We start from the raw sequence: 14306 nt of genomic DNA on the forward strand, positions 1-14306 counted from the left end.
CGAGACCTCTCTCATCCTCCATATATCCCAATATCATGGTTTGACATGGCTTAACAAGTTTGAAGTATTTTGAGATTGAATCACATAATATTTCGCTCCGACTTAATGTCCTCAAAAGTTTATTAGTGATCCTGAGTCAAGGGATTCTTAAAGACCTCATTATGTTCTTACATTTTTGTTCCAAGACAAGTTGATTGCTTTGTAAGCTTCATTTTTTAATAATTATTTCTATGAAATTTTCATTGATTTTGAATTTGGAAGCCACAAAAAATCGATATAGCAAGTCTTTATCCTTCTATGGAAATCTTTGGATCACAGTTGACTCAATAATTAGGATGCATAATAGACACAATTGTTAAACATTTCATCTTGATGGAATTAAGGTATAACCTCTAATGAAATATCTATTGTAATCCTCTTTAAAAGTAGTTCTTAAATAGTCTAAAATGCCACTTAAAGCATCCCTGACAACAATCACTTCTCTCAACTTGGTAGAGTGCCCATCAACAATTGTTGTACAATGGTACACTGATATCTCATATACATGTACAAAGCCACAACTCTTTATATATCCCACATCTGTTATCAAAAGCTATTTGCTTGATTTTGGACTTACAAATGGTTGCTCTGATAGATATAGATTATTGAGAGTAATGATTGTCACTCCACATAAATAATTATATTCTTGAATATTCATAGTTAACTTTAGGTTTTTTGTTTTCACAAACACATTTGTTTTATCCAACCTAGGGAAAATACCAAACAATGTTAAGAGTATCTCTACATTACTCAAACTATGTAAAATCTTAGGAGCTCTTGTTACTAGGTTGTGATGCTCGTACATTAGTCCAATTAGAAAGTTGGTATTCTGAGAGAAGGCTTTGCTCATGCAAGGAGATCTATCTGGTATCAATAGCCTTAGGAAACTTGTTTCCACTAGTTATTCCCTTGGCAAAATTTTGAAATTTTGCAAAACCTTAAAGACTTGACAAAATTATGAGTAAAGTTCACGAACGAGGGCTTCAACTACTGAATCAAAATGGCTCACAATTTTAAATACCAAGTTTTGGGGGTCATGTAATGAATAAAAATAGAGTATGGTGAAGTAGTAGTTTGTAGGTTTATGCCAAGACTACTCCTATTACCTTACATAATCACAACTCCAACTCTTACACACGCCAACTTTTTGGCAACATTGATACTGCCAATTGCATTTAGAGATTTTTTAACTAGTTTAAATAAATTTTGGTTATGGAATTATCTTTCATTTTAACAACACAAAGTATACAAGGTTGGCATACATGTTTTTGTAAAGTGTACACATGCACACACACACAATAGTTATTATCATTAACTTTTGTTACATGTAGTTATCAAGTCACCCAAAATGACAAGAACTCAACATTCTCTTAGCACTAAACTAGCACGCATGATTAAGTGCGCTATCAAACTTAGCATATGGAGAGATGATGGTTGTTTATATGACAAATAAATCCAAGAGTGGTAAAAACTAATATTTTATTAACATTAGGAGAAGTAAAAGCCTACACTAACAACCCCTTAAACATAATCTAAGTTGGTGATAAATATAAAGATGGGTCATGTATACAAGGCCACATTTGGTACCCATGTGCAAAATTATCTGTTGCAAATAAAGAAAAGGGAAAAACCCGTGGGACAAAAATCCTTCCCAACAAAAAGAAAAGAAACAAAGTTTCCTAACACAAGAAAAAATCCCATGCAATGAATAATTTCCCTCCAATATAGAAAGGATAGGAGAAACTATGTAGCCTTCCCTCAAGGCAATCATTTGTACCAATAGTTGATGCTCAAAACTAGATGTGAAGATGGCCCGTGATTGTCAAACAATGTCCATCCCCTTTAGAAGAAAAGAAGAAAAAGTGCATTAAGAACATATTCCTATTCTTAAAAGGAATATAAAAGAAGAAACTACAAAATGTATGAAGTCTCCGAAAATCGCTCATGTACACTCATGTTGATTAAATGTGTGCTAGGAATTGAAGACTTTGTTAGCACTTGGATAAGTTGTTGAAATATTGTATTGATGACTAGTTTTGTCATTGATGACAACACATGTTGTTATGTTTATTAGAGACACACATTTTGTATATTGTAGGTTATTTATTAGAGCAATAAAGTTAGTGGTTGACATAATTATGAATGTGTGCTTACATGTGTGCAAAAGAATGATTACATATATCATATCTTTGTTTACTATTCTTTATGTGATGCTTTGGTTGAGCTACAATTTGTTTGGTGAAGACTAATGTGCAGGAAACAGTGACAGAGATAGTTGCAAGCATTTTGGCTATATCTTATTGGCGAACAAAAATTAACCATAGTGAGCTTGGAAGGTGGTAGAAGACTTTCTTATGTGCATGTTTAGGAGTGAGAAGCATTGGAATAATTGTAGAAAGGATACTAGTTTAAAATGTGCAATATATTTTATTAACAGCTAACCGTGTTACAAAAACGTGTGATTTATCATTGAGAAATGTAATTTCTTCGTTGTAACGGGTGAGAAACGTTTGCAAACCAATGCGCAAGAAACAATGATAGAAATAGTTGCAATCATTTTGCTAACATGAATTAACCATGGCTAGCTTCGAAGGTGATAGAAGATTTGTTCATGCGTGAATGCTCAGGAGTGAGAAGCATGTGTGTTAAACATGTAGTGTATTTTACCAACAACTGACTATGTTGAGCAAACATGTGATTTATCATTGTCACATGCAACATCTTTGTTGTAATGATTGAGAAACTTAATATAATGCTTGTAATGATTCTTATGAAGACATATGTCTTAGCATGGTTGTATGAAATTAATTGTACATTGGGGAAGCTCTAACATGCCAACCTAATTAATTATTTGTAAATGGTATAAAGAAAATTTATTTTCCTTGGTTAGGAATGCATGTAACCATACATGGGTGATGTATGCATGGTATAATGTGAGCTTTTATGTTGGATGATTAGAGTAGAGAAGAGCTTATGTTGGTTGATTGAAATAAACTTCAAATGAATTGTTTTGGCAAGTAAGTTGCATAGCAGTTTGTTCATGTTATTGGACATGGTATCTTAGAAGTATTGTCTCTCACATTTGTTGGAGCATTAGGTATTTAGTGTATTTTGTTCTTATCAACCTTTAACATGGTTAGGACCTTCTAACAAGGGTTTAAGATCTCCTAACAAAGATTTTTCCTTTAAGAGGGGTTATAGTACTAAATTGCTATATTCGACTCCTAACAGGGTCACATACTTTCACAAGAAATATGTATATTAGTTCATTATCTTGTAGGTTCCATTCCCACCAAGGTTTTCTCCATGATCAACGGTTTCCCTAGTTAACAAATCATTGTGTTATGGTGTATGCTCTTGTTCTTGTGAATCATTATTTTAATTGTTGTAGATCAGATATATAAGCTTCGATTTAATTATATTTGTTCACAACTGATTCATCCCCCAAAGTTTTGTGTGAACTTTACTTAACAATTGTTACCAGAACATAAGACCTCAAGTTAGCAAGTATCCAAACACCAAAACTCTAGAGGCCGGAGTTGGTGATGGACCTGCAGCTTATTCAGTTAGCATGTTTGTGAGCCCAACCAACAACAGGCTGGGGACCCCACCACTATGTGGGTCCTGGTCCTCTTTGAGAAGGAAGCTTAGCAACTTGGGGAGATCTACTATAAATTACAGGAAGTAAAGTTCTAAATTTGATAGTGATAACTATAACAATTGGAAGAACAAGATGCAAACACATATGATTTGTATGTGAATTGATCATTGGTTGATCACAAGAGATAAAGTTGATGTCAAAGCTGAAAAGGATTTGGCTTCATGCACCGATGAGAAGAAGATATTCCAATACAACATGATTGCAAGGGAAGTATTGATAAGTGCATTATTTGGATCATAATTCATTGAGGTAAAGGAACTTGACCTATAATATATTTGTAATCACCGATTTGGTCTATTATACCATGAGCCCCCAATGTGAAAAATTAAATTAAATCAAAATATTAGACCACACTTATGTATTATATCATTCTTGCATCGTTAAATCCTTATCAATCTTTAATCAAATCATCAAATAAGCATTTATCTAATTATACTATAAAGTTTGATCACTTTATCAAATAAATTATTTCACTAAAAGAAATTCCCCATTTAATTAAATAAATTAAAATTCCTTTTCTAAGTGCACATTAAAATGGATTTCTAAATTCAAAATAAACAAAATAAACTCAACGTTAAGTACACTCTTGTTAGAAACTTCCAAAACCATGAGCACTCATATCAACCACAAGAAGATCATCATCGTTGGTTACCTTTTAAACATAGTCATCTACTCATTTCTAAAATCTATATTCATTCCTCATTTCAAAGGATCTTGAGTTTGTGCTATTGTTATGTTGTTGCTTTGACATTCACATTCTTGTGCATTTTTTAGAGCCTTTTGAGCATTATCATTTCCATTTTCTTGCATGTATTTTAAATCACATGGCTTAATTAAGATGGATTATAATATTTAGTTAACTTAGTCTTTGCATTTTGCTTAGATTTATTATTATCTTTCATATGCATGCATTCATGGAGCTGACTAGATTCTTGAAAATCCATTTCTTGCAATCTTCTTGAACCTTCCATCTCATAGTGCACCTTACAAAGGTTGATGCAGGAGTATCTTGGGTCAATGAGCAATCTTCCATCGCCCAAAAAATTTCTTGTTTTCAGGACCAATTTGTTGTCTGTGAAGTAACCGTTGCTACCTTGAGTTTTGTGCTGTGCACAATTAGCATCTTGTTGAGGACATATTTTTGGTCCTTACCCTAAGAGTGCAAAAGATGATGTGTCATACTCTTTGAGTTCCGTGTTGTTCTTTCTATTCTCTGTTTCTTGCAACTTTCATCTAGTGAGGCATGTTATTTATTTTGGTGTAGTTTCGTATGATGTCGTTGTTGGAATTACAATAGGAAAGGTAAACTACTAAGGGGGGGGGGGGGGGAATGAATCAATGCTTCAAACTTTGACCCATAAGATATTCACCACACATCCATCTCACATATTCAATAAGTAAATTGAAATACCATGAAAATCACATACATCTAAAGCATGTAAACAAGTAAGCATTCACACATATGACACAAGATATGATTACCCAGAAACCCTCCAACAAGAAGGTAAAACAAGGGTGGGGATGACACCCACAAATCTTCACTATTGCATTAATAAAGTGTATCCAATGAATGTTGCAATGTTTGATCATAAACCATGATCTACCCTGTGAAATGTCTACCCTGTTAAAGGCTTACAAAGACTATTAGGTCTTACCCTATTAAAGGATTTCAACACTCTGTTAAAAGTTGCCTTGTTAAAGGACTTCAACACATAATTAAGTAAGCACCTTGTTAGAGGATTTCAATACAGCCTGTTAGGACTACTCTATCAAAAGATTTAACTAATTCACATATTAGAATGTCTCAGCAATGATCCTACGGTTAGCACTTTGTTGCTTGATGAAAAATCACCTCTCAACTGATGTATACTTGATCCTTCTTGATCAGATGTCTCTTTGTTGTTCACTATTTCCTTCCTCTGTTCTCCTTTAACTAATTCTGCAATGCGATTTGGATCATAATACCTTAGTCACCATGAATGTCTTGGTTTGCACATGGAAAACTCTCCTTGATCATTCATTCATTTGCTTTCATGCTCATAGAAAGTTTAGGGTTTGTCCTCATTAAGAAGACCTAGGTGACTTAGGGTTAGGTGTGAATCAACGATTGTGATTCACCCATATTGCCACTTAAACCTTCGTTTTACCTGATTGGATGCATGTAATGCATAGGGATTCCAACTTAAGATTCATCCTTATCACCAAAATATCGTAATTCAATCTGTAAGTTGGCTCAAAAATGGTTTACATAGTAGTTTGTACCAATACAAACAACTATGACCAAACTGTGTTACTCGACATCTGAAGTCCTTGATGCTCGACACATACTAATTTCAATACTATCACTCGGCATCTAAATGAATCGACATGCATTGTTTGCTAGGCTCCTGAATCACTTGACACATATTGACTACTTGGCACATGAGTAACTCGACACTCACTATTGACTCGGCATGCTCTAACTTATACATGTGCTCGGCATATGCTACTTGTTCGGCATGAACTAAGTAAATGAAATAAGTGTATAGACACTCACTTGTCAAAACCGGTCTGAGATCAACAATCTCCCCCTTGGACATGAGTGTCAAAAACACTTGGTCATGTATTAATAATTTTATTCTTATGAGCATAACATAATATAACTAGTTAGCTTTTGTACAAAATTTCAAAATATTAAAATTTTGCAACAACTTATACCTTAAAAATCTTATAACTCCCCCTGAGTTGTTTGATATGTTTTGTTCTATAACAAAATTTCTCTTGTTGAGTAGATTTTCCTCAACTGTTGATACTCTTTCTCTCATTCTTGCTCCCCCATACTTGCATACTTGCTCCCCCATCGCTCTTACTCCCCCTTTTTGACATTGATGTCAATGGGTTATACACTAATAGTGTGTTTCTCCAAAAAATATTTATGGATCTCAAGAATAATCTTAAGAGCGACATCCCAATTGTCACAAGCTACCTCCAAAGACTTGATTTGGATGGCCAACTTGGCAGCAAGGTGTACTAGGCCATCTAATGTAGAAAGATTGGGGTCTTTCTTCATAAGAACTTCTATGTAGCCTAACTCCTTGTATAGAATCTCCATGTGAGGAGTCAATGTAGTCTGGATGCTTATCAGTTTAGCCCTTATGTGGGCTTCATCTGCAGATAGTGCTGCAAACTAACTCTGGGTTTGCAATAAGGTCCTGATTTGTTTCTCACTTTGAGCTAGAGTCATGGGAATTTAGCTTTGGATGACTGCATTTGACTTTCCAAGCTCAGGATGTGATTCCTTATTTATTGTGTAAAGAATGTAGGATTACACAGTTTGGTGTACTGAGAGAAAATGTTCTCTAGTACCTTCTTCACACTTTCTATCTTAGTTGCCAATGCAACTTGTGTAAGTGCTATATCACTGGATATCTTCTCATTCACTTTATATTGAAACTTCTTCTCAAACCATTCTAATAATTTTGCATTAGTATCAAGGTTTGTATCACTTGCTTTTTCCACTATGTTAGTCAATTGTCCAAAAAGTGGCTTTGTTTCATCTAGAGTAGGCAGACTGAATGCATCCAAGAAGATGTCTTTGATATCAAGTAAAGCTTTCTTCTACCTATGCTCCCTTCTAAGCAGTTCTTGATGTTTCTTTCTTGCTAGGGCTTCTTGAAGTATACCCATTTGCTCAATTGTTATTGCTGCAAGATCAAACTTGGGCAATATAATTTCTTCATCTAGGCTAACATCTCCATAGGTTATTACCTCTTCTGCCTTGGATGAACTTGGACTTGACACTGAGAATTGCAAAGTTGTTGCATCTGCGCTCAACCTCTAAAGAGTTTGATTGGAAGGAGTGCTAGATTCTGGTAAAATTACCAGTGTTTGAATTGCTGCTAGCTCCTTCGACTTGGGTGTTAAAATAGTCTCTTCAAACTTGTCCTTTTTTGCCTTATTGATTTGTATTGCACCTTGTTGTTGTGTTGGAGGTGCAGGTGAATCTACCTAACCATTTTGACTCTGTGTCTCATTAGTGACTTGTGTGTCCATTTTTTCCTCTCCAATTATCACAACCTTTTCTGTTGCAACTTCTGATACATTTTTTGAGACTAGAGTGCCAACTATGTGTGTCCTAACAATGCATTCTACTATCTCCTTCCTTTGATTCTCAACCAAGGGTTGTTAAGGTTGTACACTAGTGACTTGAGGAGTGATTGTAGGTAGTTCTTGTGTTTTCACCTCCTCCCTTGTAGTTATAGTCATTGATTTCTGGATTTCATCTACACTCACCAATATAGAGTTGTCACATAATTTGGCCTGTAGTGTAGATTGATCAAGTATCTTTTTGAAGTCTTCCTCTATTAGGGGATTGATGTTCTGAGTAGTAGAATAAGAAAAATACTTTACTATAATAGTTTCAGTATTAACACTTATTATCTGTGGAGGGCTGACACTCGACATTTGTGTATCTTGTACACTCTGTTCTTGTTGCTACTCTTCCTAAGCTATTGCCTGATCATCTATGTTCATATTAGTGCCTCCCTCAACTGTGCCTTCTTCATTGTCATCATCTTCATCATCTTTGACCTCAATAGGTTCTTGTTCACTTGCTTTCACTGTGGCTAGCCCATATGTGATTTTCCACATTTGTGTGGTCTTCTTTACAACATCCTCTATGTTGTTCTGTAATATGTTGAATGCCCAATATTTAGGAACAAATCTAACAACATACTTCTTTATTGATTTAACTATTTGTGCCTTGCTAAGTTCTAGCATAACTTGAGCAAGGGATGTCTCCTGATTTGCCTCTCTGTATCTAAACAATAGTGCCATTTTTTCTCAACTCTTTCATATAGGCTTTTAGGTATGGAGTTGGCAATCCTTGGAGGAGCCTTCTTAAAAGTAGCTATCATGGCATATATTGCCTCCTCCACTTGATTCTTCTCAACTTTTCCAAAATTTTCAAAATCAATGTCAGAGAAACTTGATACATTAGCATTATTTTTAACATTCTCACATAAGTTATCCAAATTTGAAGATGGAGTATGACTTAACACTTGGAATTTGCTATTGTCATCAGATTTAGTTCTTTCCTCATTATATTCAACCTAAGCAACATATTTTCTTCTAGGTCTTTTCTGCACTTCACCTTCCTACTCTCTAGGCTTGGCTTTCTCTTTAGCCTTTTGTGTAATGACATGTGTACTGGCCCTTGTGGTAGGTGTTGTAGGTTTGGGCTGGCTTGGTTTAGCAAGCTTCTTAGGTCTTGTCTTTGCTTGTGCCTTTTCCTTTCTCTTCTTCTGATCAATAGAAATAGGTGCTTCCATGACTTCTTCTTCCTCGACACCTTCTATAGTCTCAGTTTCTTCCTCTTTCCAATCCTCACCCTATCCTTGTGTCAATGCAAGTGGTTCTTGAATATGAGTGTCTTCTTCCTCTTCATCGTCTTCCTCTTCTTCTTCCTCCTCGACACCTTCTCCAAATTTTTCTTTTAGTTTCTTCACCAATTTATCCTTCTTTCTAATGACAAAGGCAGTCTTCAAATCTATAGCAATCTTTGATTTGGCCAACTCATAGTTAGCAAAAGCTTTGGCATCTTTGTCCACTTCTTCTGCAAGTAATGTTGTGATTGTTGTAGAGGCCTCATCAACCTTAATCTCATAACCTAATGGCCTTAGCCATCTCACTCTAGGAATTGCTGCCTGAAAAAATGTGTGATCAACATCAACTAGGAAACAAACATCATCATAATGTTTTTCCACTAATGACATTAGAATCCTTAATCTCTTCTGCATGGATTGTTTGAAATCCTCAAACTAACTAGTCATTACTGACTCAAAATTTTCACCTAACTATTCAATGAACTCTCCTATTTGAACTACAACAAACCTATTTGTCTTCCATGCAACAATACCAAATGTAGGAAATGTGTTCTGTACATAAAAGAAGATACACACCAAAATAGATCTGAATTTACACTGTGCACTCTTTATTTTCCTTATTGCTCCTAGGTTTTCAATTAATTGTTGTAGTTGCAGCTCGACAAGATTATATGTATGATCCTTCTCCACAATCTTGTAGCCCATATCCACTGCAATGTAGGGTACATTGTTCAATCTACTTGATTGATAAAACTTATGTGCAATTACCCTTACAACAAAATCTATCAGAGGATTTGTGATTTTGTCTATGGTCATTCCTTTCTTGTTCCACATAGCCCCTATGTTCTTTTCAATAAATTCTTTAGACTCACTTCTAATAATATTTGGCTGATCTAGGGTTGGATACCTTGTTACCTTATGAATTATCCTCTTTGTGATTTTAATTGGTCCATTATCTAACCACATTGAGCTATCATGAATTCTACTCAAAATAATCTTGATCCACTCAATTTTGAAAACATTAGGGAAATTTAGGGCATGAGTTAACCTTTTCTTTTCTACAATCTTGAATTCTTTCCTCAACACACCATTTTCACATAGTTTTCCATATGCTTCTTTGATTTACATGTCACTAATACAACCAATCTTACAATTAGAACACTTTTTGACATATTGAATCATTAAAACTTGGGGGGTATCATATATAACACACCAGAGGGATCTTGTTTGTATGCTATGTCTGGAATGACCTTGAAAATAGGTTGTTTTATCTCATTGCTAACCAACTAAACATTTAAAACCTCTTTTCCCTCTACACCTTTTTCTTTCAAAGAACTAGATGCCATTTTATAAATCTAGGGTTTACAAAATTTGAAACAATGTAGCTTGGCACACAATAAATACCTTGTAAATCCTGATGAAATGAAGTCGAAGAACTGCTCAAATCTCTTACAAATGCGTTGGATGAAATTTTTAGATTGCCTTTAGCTCTTCTTTCTCTCTTGAATTTGAATGATGTTAAATGAGCAGAAATTGATCAAATACCCCTTTAAAATACTACAATTAATGCTAAGTGCTTACACAACTGTAAGCTTGACATCAACTAATTTCTTGTTCACTTGACATCTACTTGTCTTTCCATTCATTCTGAAACCATTATGAGCTCAACATCAACTAGCCAATCTGTTAGCTCAACATCCACTAGAATTTCACTCAGCAACCATAGGAAACTTTTCATACTTGGTAGTAACATGAAAGACTAACAAAACTTAAAGATTGTTCTTTGATTCCTAATAACACCTTGCATCTTTATTCATGCTTATGTAATCTTTTCAGAACTAAATTGTTTGGAGCTAATGTATGGTATAACTTTTAAATATCAGTCCCACACACCTCTTGATTTCTTAGTTTGATGAGGTGTGATCACTTGACCCATTGGGTAAAGTGATCCCTTATCCACTTGATGTGCTGCAATCCTCCTTTCTCTTCCATGTCTTTTTCATTTCATTTCTAACATTTTCAATAGCTGCCTTGCCTTTGCTTTTATTTAACTCACAACTTGGTGCCTTTGACCTTGTTGGACAATATCGACTAATGTGACCAGTCTTTAAATAGCTAAAACATGTGGTTTGACTCAACCACCTTTTGTAGTCACTCTTGAAGTGTGTTCTAATACAATTTTTAGGAATATGTCCATACTCTTGATAGTAGTGACAACTATACCTTGTATTAGAGTCCCAATTATAAAAGTTGCCATTGTTTTTTACTTTTATTTGCTTGTTTGATGACCATATTGGGTTGGATTTGCACTCAAAAGCTCTATGTCCATACGTCTGATAGTTGTAACAATATCCTTCAAACCCTTAAATGTGCATGGTCATGGTTCTACATTCATGTACTTGATGACCTTGTTTGTTACACTTATGGTAGTGACCCATACTCTTCTGCTTATCATTTTGATTTATAGTCTTAATCATGCATAAATTGGTAGTATGTCCTTTCTTACCACAATTATGACAAGTAGGTTTGGAATTCTTACCTTTGTTACTCATTTCTTCAACAATTTTGGATGATTCTCCTTCTTTAGTACTTGTGTATCCTAGTCTAGATGTATCATTGTTAGATCTAGTGGATCTCATTAATTGTTTAAAGTACTTGATGACTTCACTAAGTTTATTGAAACTTTCAACAAACTCCTTTTCTCTTTTTAGGTCATTGCTCAACTGCTCATTCTACAACTTTAGTGTTGTTATCTCAATTTCCTTGGCATTTAGTTCATGGTTGGCATTCATTAGTTGACTCAAAGTTTATAAGTGCATTTTAGCAATCCTGGTTACATCTGATGATCTCTCTTCCAATCTACTGGTCAAAACTCTTTTTTTATCGTCAATCATGGCTTTTTCTTCCATTGCTTTCTTTTTCTATTTAGTCACCTCACATAGTAATATGGCTTGTGATTCTTGTTCTATCTTGAGATTTTTGATTTCTTCAGCTTGGGTTTTGTTCTTTCCCATTAGATCTTCAATTGCTGCATCAAATTCATTGGAATCTCCATTTGAAAATAGTTTAGTAGTGTCCATTTGTTTGTATTTTGTGTCATTTTCCTCAATGGTGATTTTCTTCCTTCTCTTTAGTGATTTCTTTAGATAATCTCTTGCTTCATTCAACTAATGTAGAATGAGTTGTATTTCAATTCTCTTATTCTCAACGATCTTTCCCAACTTGTAGACTTCCATTTCTAAGATCTTTCCTAAAAGATGCAAAGCTTCTCTTTCAAAGAACCACTTCTCTGATACCAATTGTTGGAATTACAATAGGAAAGGTAAACTTCTGAGTGGGGGGGGTGTGTGAATTAGTGCTTCAAACTTTGACCCATAAAATATTCACTACACATCCATCTCACATATTCAATAAGTAAACTAAAATACCATGAAAAACATATACATCTAAAGTATGTAAACAAGCAAGCATTCACACATATGACACAAGATATGATTACCCATAAACTCTCCAATGAGAAGGTAAAATTGGGGTGGGGATGACACCCACAAATCTTCACTATTGTAGTAATAAAGTGTATCCAATGAAGGTTACAATGTTCGATCATGAACCATGATCTACCTTGTGAAAGGTCTACCCTATTAAAGGCTTACAAATACTGTTAGGTATTACCCTATTAAAGGATTTTAACACTCTGTTAAAATTGTGCCTTGTTAAAGGACTTCAAATCATAATTAAGTAAGCACTTTGTTAGAGGATTTCAATACAATCTATTAGGACTACTCTATTAAGAGATTTAACTGATTCACCTGTTAGAATGTCTAAAAAATGATCCCGTGGTTAGCACTTTGTTGCTTGATGAAAAATCACCTCTAAACTGATGTATACTTGATCCTTCTTGATCAAATGTTTTTCTATTGTTCACTATTTCCTTCCTTTGTTCCCCTTTAAATGATTCTACAATGCAATTCAGATCATAATACCTTGGTCACCATGAATGTCCTAGTTTGTGTATGTGAAACTCTCCTTGATCATTCATTCATTCACTTTCACACTCATAGAACGTTTAGGGTTTTTCCTCCTTAAGAAGACCTAGGTGACTTAGGGTTAGGTATGAATCAATGATTGTGATATACCCATATTTCTACTTAGACCTTCCTTTTACTTGATTGGATGCATGTAATGCATAGGGATTCCAACTTAAGATTCATCCTTATCACCAAAATATTGCAATTCAATTTGCAAGTCAGCTCAAAAATGGTTTACATAGTAGTTTGTGCCAATACAAACAACTATGACAAAACTGTGTTACTTGGCATTTGAAGTCCCTGATGCTTGGCACATGCTAATTTCAATACTGTCACTTAACATCTGAATGACTCGGCATGCACTATTTGTGCGGCTCTTGAATCACTCGACACATAATGTCTACTTGACACATGAGTGACTTGGAACTCATTGTTGACTCAACATGCTCTAACTTATACATGTTGTGCTTGACATGTGTTGCTTGTTTGACATAAACTAAGTAAATGACTTAAGTGTATAGACACTCTCTTGTCAAAACCAGTCTGAGATCAATAGTCGTGGCATCTTGCACACTTGGGAGATGACTCCTTGATTGTGTTTGGACCTATCCTTAAGAGTGTGTGAAAAATTAATGCCCATTACTTGGGTTATGACTTACACCTCCAAGGAAGGACCTATATTGTAATTAGATGCCCGTCTGGTTGCCTTGCGGTCTAGCTAGCTATATAAGAATTTGGATTTGATGTGGGAAAGTAGCATAGACTAGTAGGATAGTTGGAGCTTGGAATCTACTATTGAAATTCATTTCATATGGTTGCAACCCAGAAGACCTAACATTTGGGTACATTAAATGTTCTCACATATATTTTATCATGTGAGCTATGTAATCAATCAATAAATCTATAAATCTTGTTGTCTCTTTGTTGCAATCCTGTGTTTTCTTTCGTGTGTACTCTTGGCAAGGCTATTAGGTGGTTGGACTTGTGTCCTCTCATATACCTTCCTAGTGTTAGGTGGTATCAAAGTTTGAGGTTTCTTTCTTGTAAGTTGGATTCTGGAAAAGCTTAATTGGATTGGTTGTAGGGCAAAAAATTTGAAATCTAACCTACAACTAGCAAAAGGTTACAATCCTGTAGGAAATATTGTCAAGATGGTTTGAGGTAAAGGAATGCAGATAATGGTATGTGAGACTTGAAGTTTTTGAGACAACCCAA

This window comes from Cupressus sempervirens, chromosome 2, assembly GCF_028749045.1.
Source record: "Cupressus sempervirens isolate cs-2001-9-10 chromosome 2, ASM2874904v1, whole genome shotgun sequence".
NCBI lineage: Eukaryota > Viridiplantae > Streptophyta > Pinopsida > Cupressales > Cupressaceae > Cupressus > Cupressus sempervirens.